General features: G+C 40.6%; 1 non-coding gene across 1 annotated transcript; it reads left to right on the top strand.

Annotated features, from left to right (window-relative positions):
* Positions 1 to 932: 932 nt before the first annotated feature.
* On the top strand, positions 933 to 1,015 carry trnal-uaa (transfer RNA leucine (anticodon UAA)). Its single transcript has one exon. It is a non-coding gene; the product is annotated as a tRNA-Leu (tRNA).
* The last annotated feature ends 10,229 nt before the right edge of the window (positions 1,016 to 11,244 follow it).

Raw genomic sequence — 11,244 nt, 5'->3', positions numbered from 1 at the left:
AAAAAACAGGAACAAACATAATGTTTTGTCTTGCCTCTGTCTCCTGTTTATCAGAGAGACAATGCACAGGAAAAGTGGTGTATTTTTGTCGATACTAAAAATATAATATGATACTACTTTCTGTTGATATGATGATGATGATGACATTAGTAACTAGAAATGCATTTCGTGAAGAAAATGCGCTGTGTCAGTCAGCAGATCCAATCATTGCTCACACACCAATGAACAGGGAGCACAGTCTGCTTTTTGCAGGAGAGTTATCAGTCAACCCAGATTTAGTTCAGCTTAGACAGACCAGGCCAAGAGTGGACTTTATCCACTCTTGGTCAGTGATAGCGTGAGTGTAGTGAGAAGGGATAACTATGGGGCACATCAGCTAATCTTCTTTTTTAACCCCTAATTATTATATCTCTCGTGACTCGACTGACCATTCCTCTGGCCCATGGGCCCAACACTCAGCTGTTGTTCAGCTCTGTGGCTCCTAACCTGTCTCAACGATAGACGGCTTCTCGCCCAGAGGGACGCTGGGTGTGTCAACTTGCATGGCTCTGTGGATCCCTCTCCCTCTGCCATCTGCTTACCCCTGGTTGTCTGCAACCCCACTTCCCCTGTCCCATCTTCTCCCCCATAACAGTTAATTTGAACAAAATGTGCGTTAGAATGCACAACAGTGAAACTAAGGTTAAGGAACTGCAATAGTTTTAGTATATATATAGTCTGTCTTTCTGTGTTTAATAAAATATGTTGCAGCATTCAGCAATACAGACATCACACAACTGCCTTTTTTAAATAATAAAAATGCTGTGTATGAAGCTTTTCAGTACCTTTTCCTTGTCTCTATCAAACCAAATATTTAAGATACCTGTTTACCTCTGTGTGTAACAGTGCTGTAGAAGGAGAAACATTCAATAGAACTACCTTTCACCCAGGTTGCCAGGATGGCCGAGTGGTTAAGGCGTTGGACTTAAGACCCAATGGACATATGTCCACGTGGGTTCGAACCCCACTCCTGGTATATCTGTTTGCAGCAGTAGCAAACAGTCCAAAAGTACTCAGCTGCCAGGTACTTGAGCAAGGCAATCGCATCCAGATTTTACCCATTACAGCAGTGTGTAATAGCCACTGATAGGACACTTGTTTGTGTGTACATGAGAAACAGTAAGCGTAGTGTGAAAAATATAAAGAATGATCAGACCTATTATTATAGTAACCTAGTATGTAAGATTGCCTTACTAATTTGCTTCACAGTGAGGACATGTGAGAAAAGATTGTCCTGTTCACCTGAAATGCCATCCTCTTACCACTGGCCCCATGCAGACGTGCCATGGTTTGTGGGTTGCACCAGGGAGCTTGGAACCCTTCATATTTGCTTGCAAGTCTAGTTGTTACAATCGTTTCCATTTCCCCACAGGACTGTGAGGTTTATAGGAGCCAATTTTAGTTTGGGCCTTTTTGGCCTTGGTCCTTCAAATTCAATTTCATTATAATTTTTACAAGCTATTTTTCATAGTTATGATTTGACAAAACATCACATCAAGAAAGTTGTGAGCAGTCTCAGTAATGCTACAAAAGCTAACTTGTTTGCTTAGTCATGGTCTAAATCTGTAATGCCACAACTTTACGTGCCTTAAATTTATACAGTGTACAGTGTGAATAAGTGTGAAGAAAGCTTTTCAATCTCGAGCTTAATATACTGTACATATTCAATGGAAACATTATTTACGACATATTTTCACATATGATTGCTTTTCATTATTTTATTCTTGTGCACAGGGACACTTACACAGAACTCATTGCCCGCCGTTCTCTGACCTTCTGGTTTCAGGATGATCTGTTTAACCATCAAGCCCGTCTTGCCACCAAAGAGCACGGTAATGTCCCCTAGACTGCTCAGCCTCTCATTTACCATGGCAGCAGAGACTGCTGGTATTTACAGCTGATGAACATGCTCAGTAGGAGACAGTACACTGATGTATGGCGAGAGTCACAGTCGTGCTAAATTCAGGCGCATCGCACAGTTGGGGATCTCACTACCTCAGTATTGTTTACAGACGGACGGGAGCTGGGCAAGAAGGTCAGCAGCTCCCTACACAACACAATCAGAGGGATTCACACTGCTCCGTGACTGATGGCATATCAAATACAGCAGAGAATATTTCAAACACAGGAAAGGGCTCGGTAATAGTATGAACATGATGTAATAGCAGAATTGTTTTTAAATGTTTTTATTTGAAGGCAGATACAGTTTGACAGATGTGATGACAGATGGATGGGATCTGAAAAAAATGGATTTAAGGATAAAACCTTTCCTCTGCATATTTTATCAGTTGAACTAATGTGGAGGTAGCACAGGTCAGATCCATTTGTTGTGATCGGCAGGTGATCACGTTGTGTAAATGTTGGAGCAAATTATCCAGAACAAAGACACCAGAACAGGAATCAGGTGAAATACTGCAATTTTATTTAGAATCAAGAAACCAGGATGTAGCTGGAGACACAGAGACTGGGAGACACTTAGCAGAACGTTGACAAGCAAAAGTGAGTGGATCGGAACTGGAAACAAACCTGAACTGAACTCGAACTCTCAGGGCCGAGCACGGAATAAAGCTTATCTTTAAAATACTTTTAATGAAGGGAATAATTAAGTAATCAAGTAAGAAATAAGAAAATTAAACAAAATAAAGAAGTGTAAGTGTTAGATGGATAGATCTGGAGTTAGGGTTTGGGTTTAGGTCTGTAGGTTGTCAAATGGCAAAACGGTACAAGTAATGCCAGTAAGTGTGTATGTGTGTGTGTGTGTGTGTGTGGACTCTCCACCTTACTCATCACAGATCACTAGCAGTTCTCCTAACAGTCCTGATGATGTAATTATTTCCCAGTGGTACCTGGGAGCCACAGACGCCTTTCAGAGGCATTGCTCATAGCCAAGTATGCAGATGTTTCTAATTGCTTTCCATTACCAAGAATAACAGCTGTTTATATCTATCAGCAATTAAGTGACAAGAGTCCCAGACTGTTAGGATAACATATCCCACCTGGTCACTATCACCAGTTGTCAAGATTCGGCAATTGCCAGGTCTCTTGTTTACTGACTCCCCTGACTCAGGCTCAAAGTCACCTTCAGCCATGTTCCTTCCCAAGATTCCCTGTGTTACCTTACAGGTCAGTCCTTTATTTGCAGCCCCAAGAAGGATTGGAAATGATCTGTTGTCAAATCAAAATTTTTACAGAGAGTTTGGTAATAACTAGATTTAATATCTTTCTTAGAAGGCTTTCATACCAAATAGGAAATCCCTTTTATTACAAAATTAAAATTCTAGTATTTCAAACATGATCATCAAAAGGTTTTCAAGTAACAATCATCACATTTCTGGTCTAATGCAGAAGGAGAGAATGTGTTGTATTTTGTATGTGCACACAGTCAAGGTCATTGCTATTATTTTAAAATAATGACATTATAATGACATGTCATTAAAGTTGTGTACAAGAAGAGAACCTCTGGACAGATGCCGATAAGAAGGCTGTTGGAGTAAGTCAACGGCATCCAACAGACACTTCTTCAACTGCAGACTAAGGCTCACACTTCTTAGGATTGTAATAAAGAGTCTTAAACGTCTCCTCTCTGCCTGTGTTATTTTCCAGGAAAATTACATCACAATTAAGAACAACTAAAGGAACTCCCATAAAAACATGAACTACATATGTAGCAAATACACAGCAGCTATATTATTTATTAACCAATTAAGGATCAAACATTTCCAGGAGGACCAATTCATGTAGGCATGTAGAATAAAACACCACATCTTGCACATCATATATTTTATATCTTATATCACAAATTGCGAGGAAGCTTAAGTTTTCGTCTTTTCACTCCTATAATGGAATTTATAACCCATAAAGGGTAGAACATTGTTTTAGCATAGGTGATCACTAGCAGCATTGCTCCCATCAAGAGGCGCTATAAATCGATTGAAGGAAGGCAATTTAATAAGTCCAAACCAAGATAAGTGACTAACTTGATATGATGGTGAAAAGGATTAAAATAAACCCTCTTACGCCATAATCATATAATAATAATAATAATAACAATAATGTAATATAAGTGAGAAAGTTGTTTACAATACAAGTATTTCAAAATAAAAGCAATTATGGTATATTATCTAAACCAGATGACTTCAACCGGGGGTCCGCGGAGGTATTTTTGCCCCATGTCTCCAACATGGGGCAAAAATTTACCCCGCAGTCATCGTTTTGTAAAACAAGAGAAAACTTGAAAAGCCCATATCTTGTACAAGGAAGGAGTGAGAGGGCTACATTTTCAGACACAGCCTCCAGGCTGCGATGGCACCAATTTTTGTGAATTTGGGGCAAATTGGGGAATGTTGACAAAATTCGGAAAAAGTTGACCCCGCAGTCATCGTTTTGTAAAACTAGAGAAAACTTGAAAAGCCAATATCTTGGACAAGGAAAGAGTGAGAGAGCTTACATTTCAGACACAGCCTCAGTGCTGCAATGACATCATCTATATGGCTCTTCATAGTAACCATGGATCAAATAGGTCATTCTGTAAAAAGCCCATATTTTGGAACTGGAAAGCGCCAAAGCGTTATGACTGAAACACAGATAGCAGAAATAGCTCACTTGGGAGAGCCTTCGACTGAAGATGTTATTGTCCCTTGTTCAATCCCAGTTTTCGGCAGAAAGCACCCTTGTCACAAAAATGTCAGTGTGACTATGGACCAAAAGGGCCATTTTTGTAAACCCATATCTTGGACAAGGGAAAGAGCTAGAGCTCCAGAATTTCAACCACATCATTAGATGTGGTTAAATTTGTCGCATGTGAGAGAGCGCATTCCTCTCTGTTGAATTCATATATTTGTAAATCTGACTTTGAAAGAGTCAATGCCTCCCCAGCCACGAACCTCACCGCACGTCACTGAATAGCTTAGAATTGAATGCACAATAACAGGGTAGCTATGTTTATACATGGCACTAGAATTAATATAAAACACAATTTTATACAATATATATAGTATGGGGTCCCTGCTTCATCTCTCCATCAGTTTGGGGGTCCTTGGCCAAAAAAGTTGAAGACCCTGCTCTACACCATTTACACAGAGACAGACAGCTCTACTGTGACGACTGAAAGACTTAAATATGTTTGAAGTTATTTATTGGAACATATGCAGAAGAAAAGAGAGTTTCTTTGGCCTAGGCCCATTCTGTGGAGCAGTGTTTGCGAATCCTTAACGCCTCCACAAATCCAGCCAGTGTAGGCGGTGGGGGCGGGGAGCCAACCTACAGACAGCAGGACAGCGACCAAACTGGTGACGGTGGGGAGGAGTGGGGATGAAATGACATCAGTTAGCCCACCGAAAGCAGCACAGAATAAATTAGTAAATTTTAAAAAGTAAGCATGTATGTGATTGGACAGACCGCTGAATGAATGGTGATGTGGCCAAGCTAGTTAATTGACGAATGCTGGCCCGATGGAAGAAAATAACGTGAAGAGAGGGATGACTCTGATTGGAGGCACAGGTAAATGAGTGCCTTTTTTGTACCTCTGTATAATCCCACTGAAAGCTCCTATTGCACACCCAGCCATTCGTGGAAAGCAGGTAGATGCCTATACAAGGAGTTATGCAGCTTAACTCTGAATACATGTGACTTTCCCCAATGTTATTTTCACAGTGGTCCCACTGCAACTCCGATTACAGCCCTGATTTCTCACTATTACTGTGATTTAGGCCAATTCATCATCAGACCATATATAATAGGAGATAAGCTAGCACTAGCCTGCCAACGTGGCGCAGAACAAAACATTGTATGATCCATGATGTCATGTGGAAATGATCAATTTGTTGCTTATATGCTTTGGTAGATTGTGCTAATGATGCTGTGTGGTTTGTTATATCCTCTCCAGGCTCAGACAGTGATAAATGTCAGGGCTAATGATGTGTGGTCCAAGAGGAACTGAAATGCAGCATTGACATGTGACTTTGAGATTGTGTAATAGTTTGGACACTGTTAAAATTCACACTTTTCAATTCTGTTGTCATTAGTGTTGGGATCGGCACAGATCAAATGCTTTGATGGCACAAAGTGAGTGCTGTATTTGTCCATCCCTTTTTCATGGTACAGTCTGGGTTTCTCTAGATGGCACTCTTTATTCAGCCAGTTGCTATCACTGCTAATGCTTACCACACAGTGAACTGGAAAAGGAAATCCAACGCTTTCTGTTTGCCACCAGGAAAATAATTGCTCGGCACCAGACAGCAAACATACTTCTTTTTATTTCAGCTGTTCCCAGTAGGGGTCGCCACAGCAGATAATCTGTTTCCATCTCTTCCTGTGCTCCATCAGCAAACATACATGGCTAAAAAATAATGTGAAAACCAAATGCAAATTTCCTTTTCACATTGTGTGTGCTCTGTCTGACATGCTGGCTGTTGGGTGTGAGCCATTTGACAGGGAGTGACTGCCAACAAGAGCAGAATGTCATTATGAGTGGAGGCTGCTGTGGGGCTGCCACTATCATAGGGAATTCATCACCACAAGTGATGATGATAATGGACTTTGCTGCAAATGACTTTGGATGAGCAGTGTTTTGGCAAGCTCTGTGCTCTGACTGATATTTTCCTCTTTACCTCAGAAAGAGAAAAGCCTTCTGGTATCCTGGCTAGTTGTTAGATGTCCTGTGGTTGTGGAACCAACAATGTACAAGACACAGCACATGCCTCAGTTGTTGGTTTCATACTGTGTCAGCTGGTTAATAATACAATTGTAGACAGGAATATAAAGTATATAGGGAATACTTAAGCTGTATTCACACCTAGCCTGTACGGGACCCAAAACCGGTTCACCGTGCTAGATCGGTTTGTTCGGCCATGTGTGAACACCGCAATCGCACTCGGGTCCGAACCAAATCAACCAGGTCAGTCACTCCACGGAACGGTTTGTTTGCAGTGACAGAGCAACCGACTCAATAAACAATACAACTCACTTTATAAATGTGTGAATATGTATAGGTTCATAAATATTATAAATGTCTAACCAAGCTTACCTGATGTGTCTTCAGTAGGGAAGTTGTTTGTGAATTTCTATTGTTTGCCTCCATCTTTCCTTTGGAGGTGACTTGAAGCATCAACACATTGTTCTGGATTTGTAGCCTTTATGCTCGCTCAAAATTAATGTATTGTCAATGTACCTAACGTTGTTAAATCAACAAGACAAAAGCAAGCAAAGGAATTATGCACACATTGTACTGACGCTCCATTTTTGATAGTGTGTGATTTTTGTCAGGTAATTTATATATTTATATTTATATTTCTCTCTATCTCTCTGTCCCTCTATGACATATATACTGTATTATTTAAGACATACTGTGTATATATTTATGTGTGTGTGTGTGTGTGTGTGTGTGTGTGTGTGTGTATATACAGGCTGTGTCTTCATATGTTTATATATATATATATATATATATATATATATATAGAGAGAGAGAGAGAGAGAGAGAGAGAGAGAGAGAGAGAAATATATACCATATCAATATTCAATATAAAGGTTGCTGTCATGAGAGGGATGTTTCCTGTCCAAATGTATTCCACTGCATTAATAGACTGTTGATCACATCATTAGCGTTTTTAACCTCTTTTCTACAATGCAGCATTCTGTCAGGCACATTCATATATGCACTCTGGCATCAGTTTCATCTCTTTGTTGTCCGTTTGAGCTATTTAACAAATTAAAATGGCAAGCCAGAGGACGGCGGCTGTTTTCAGCCGCACGCTGGCCTCGCCTGAAAGAGCCACAGATCTGTCTGTCATGCAAAACATCTTTCAGGGTTTGTTTACCAGACATGCAGCAGAGTGAGTACTGGCTGTTAATGTGACAGTTGCACTCTGGCTTTCAGTTCAGTGGACATGTTGTTTTGGAGAGAAAGCAGGAGGATGGTACCCAACTTATCTGATTACCAATGATGTACATCACACATCCCCAACCGACTTCACAGCGAGACAGCCGAGCGAGAAGAAAGGATATTGGCTATCGGTAACCAAGGCTTGACTGACATGGCGGGAGATGGTTTGTGAGGCCCAGCTGAAGATCTGTGCCACATGCAAGCCACTGTACTGCAGGACATCCATGTAAACATTGGCACAATAAGAAACACATAAGTTATGAGCATCAGTAAGTGCAAAGGAAACAGGGAAACAAAACATGAATTACCTTTTCCATGTAGGGCTCGCTGTATCCTCCTGTGGCCAGTCGCATCCTACTGCCTGAGAACCCTCTCCTTATCTGGCCACGGTAATGGTAAACTAATTTGTCATCACCCTACCTGATGTTCAAGTAAATAGATGCCTAATAAATGTAAATTGTTGATTAATACCTTTGATTAATTTGGGGTCTTATGACAGATGTTTTTACATGTGACTAAGCATATGGTCAACAGTTATTATTCTATCCGTGGGTTGCATTATTTCAGCATCATGAAGTCTTATTTCTGTCATAGGTAAATAATGCCACAGGGACCTGTCCTTACTGTAACCAGCCAACATCACAATTTGCAATGCATATGTTTTAGATGCCTGCTGTGGCACAGGCCCATTAATATGCATAGCTTTGCTAAAAGCTCCAAAGTGACCTAGATAACAAGTCCCACATCTGTAGCACACAGTTGGAGTGTATACTGAACCTTAACTGTCCATGTTACCTTAATTAGTATCATCATGCCATAGATGGATTTTTTTCTAGAGAGGCTGTTGAATGTACTACACACTTGCAAGCCGGGGTCACCATAGGTCACTGCAGTCATTTCAAAAGCCTGGCCCTTAACAGCTTGGACACCTCTCCACAGTCAACAAAATGGTTGCTTATTAGCCTATATAGGGCGGCTGCTAATATCCCCATTCACTGCACTTGCACTTGTTTCTCAGACATGTCAGTATGACACTTCAGCTGTTCCAGGTATTCCCTGAGGCCCTTCATCTACAAGATGTATCAATTAACAGATTTGTTTGCTTTGCTCTCCTGCCACTTCATTTGCATAACAGCCGGCTAACACAATGCCGAAGTTCAAGAGCACTGTTGACACCATTTTTTCTTTATTCTTGGTAACATGAAGGAGTGGGGAATTAAAAATTACCATACACATCACAACTCAACCGCCGTGATCAAAATGTATCCATGGATGAGAAGTGGTTGGGGGCATAGAAAGTTACAAGATGTTAACCGCTATTCTAGCCAAAGCATAGTCGACATCCTACATCCCATTCAGTCTTCGTCAAAGGGTAACTTAGCATTTCCAATGCTACAGGACAGCTGTTGCTGGCAGGCTTCTCTCTCACTGGTGGGAGCGCCACAGTTTAGGACAGTAATCTGACAAGGCTGTGGCCTAGCCAGTGTGTTCCACCCTAAGGCACACGCAGGGCAATGAAGCTGTGGGTTTGTTGTATAGCAGTGATGCCAGACAGATGTGTAAACCAAATGTGGTTTTATAGCCCCAGTTCTGTGTTTGTGTTTGTTTGTCTCCCCCAACCCTTTGGAAACTTCCATCCCCATGATGCAATGCAAGGGCACACTTATGCTTTCTGTGTATATTGCAGCAGATTCATTGGCAACATATTAACAAAAGGAATTGTTTATTACTACAGATATCAAGCCATATTTATTCTGTTTCATGGCTCAACACAACCAAAACAAATACCACAGAATTGTTGTTCTTAATCAGTGAGTCAACAATTTCTCCTTCATGTGCTCCAATTAGTTATTTTACTCATCTTTATTGTGAATATGTCATTTGTCATATTGTTTGTGCCATTTGTAAAGGACACTGTAGCAGAAAACTGTTGATTCCTAATCTTTGCAAAGATTGCAAGGACAGCAATGGGGAACACACATTACTGAGGCTCCATTTTCAGGTTTTTGGTGGTTTTGTCTGGGCGAAGAGGGTTTTTTTCCGAATCCCATCAAGGATTGTTTGTAAATATTATTCCCTGAGTCAAAACAAATCAAATGAACCACAGGTCTGAACACAGCCGAAAACATATGGGAAGCAAAGCATTTTCCTTGTGTACAATCTGCTTCACAATCATCGAGAAAATCATATTTTGGTCGTTTAATTATGGTACCGAAGGCTGGTGGATTCATTCTTAAAAATATTGTCCACTGCTCCAATATGATTTAAAGTCAGTAACTGCTTACAACATACATTATTATTTACTATATGAGATAAAAAATGAGTTGAATTAAACAGGTGATGTGATCTTAACTTAAATATTGTTTGCGGTCACTTTCTCTGTCAATCTCTGACACAAACAAAATAAACTTCAGTTTTGATCCATGAATAAAACTTCTTCTTCATCTGCACTCCTTCTTCTGTTACCTTAACCCTCTTTGATCTAAACCAAACATTGACTTTGTCACGAAGCTTGCCTTTCTAGTTACAAATGCCGGCAAAATTCCTTAAACATCACTGAATGCTAATGTGAGTTTTACAAGAGACATTAATTGTGCCTCTGGGGAACATAAATTACATGTCACTATCTTGAGTTTCTGTTAGTGAGGCGGAGTCTCTTTAACTAAAGCCCTCAGCTTGCTGCTGTCTATGTCGATGTTCAAAGCCTAAAGATGCTCTCACCATCTGTTGGCAGTGTGGCCATGTCTAAAGGACCATGTTTCTGAGGATCCTAACAGGCCAAGAACAAAAATGTGCTAATCTGAAGTGTTGATAGAAGGCTTGAAAACATACCATGTGTCAATTACACCATAAACTAGTAGTTGACTGGGGATTCATCCAAGAACCATGGAAAGTCAATATGCACCTTAGTATTTTTATTCTCAAAAAAAAGGAATCCTGTACAGAATCCCAGTGATGCAGGTTTGAGATTTTTAGAAAAAGAGAACAAAATATTTTCCCCAGCTCCTTTATATTTTACAGCAGATCAGAGCTCATTTTAATTTTAACACACACAGTTGTCCACTGTCCACCTAGAAAACAATTAGAGGTGGTTTGTGCGCTTCTTCAGGTCAAGTCGGAATATGTTTCTCTACCCACAACAACATGCATAGAATGTGCTCAGCTCAGCAAATGGGGAGAGGGAGACAGGAAGACACAGGCGGGTGGGAGAAATGCATTTAACTACAAAATACTCCTTCTGTCTGTCTCTGGCTGGCTAGCTCTCTCTGACTGTCTCTCTCTCTCTCGCTCTCTCTCTCTCTCTCTCTCCCTCTCTCTATTAACGT

The sequence above is a fragment of the Genypterus blacodes genome, unplaced genomic scaffold, assembly GCF_046128005.1.
Source record: "Genypterus blacodes isolate CSIRO-AG114 ecotype Tasmania unplaced genomic scaffold, CSIRO-AGI_Gbla_v1 ptg000045l_1, whole genome shotgun sequence".
NCBI classification, from domain to species: Eukaryota; Metazoa; Chordata; class Actinopteri; order Ophidiiformes; family Ophidiidae; genus Genypterus; species Genypterus blacodes.
The sequence above is the reverse complement of the archived record's forward strand: the minus strand, read 5'-3'. Positions and strand labels throughout refer to the sequence as shown.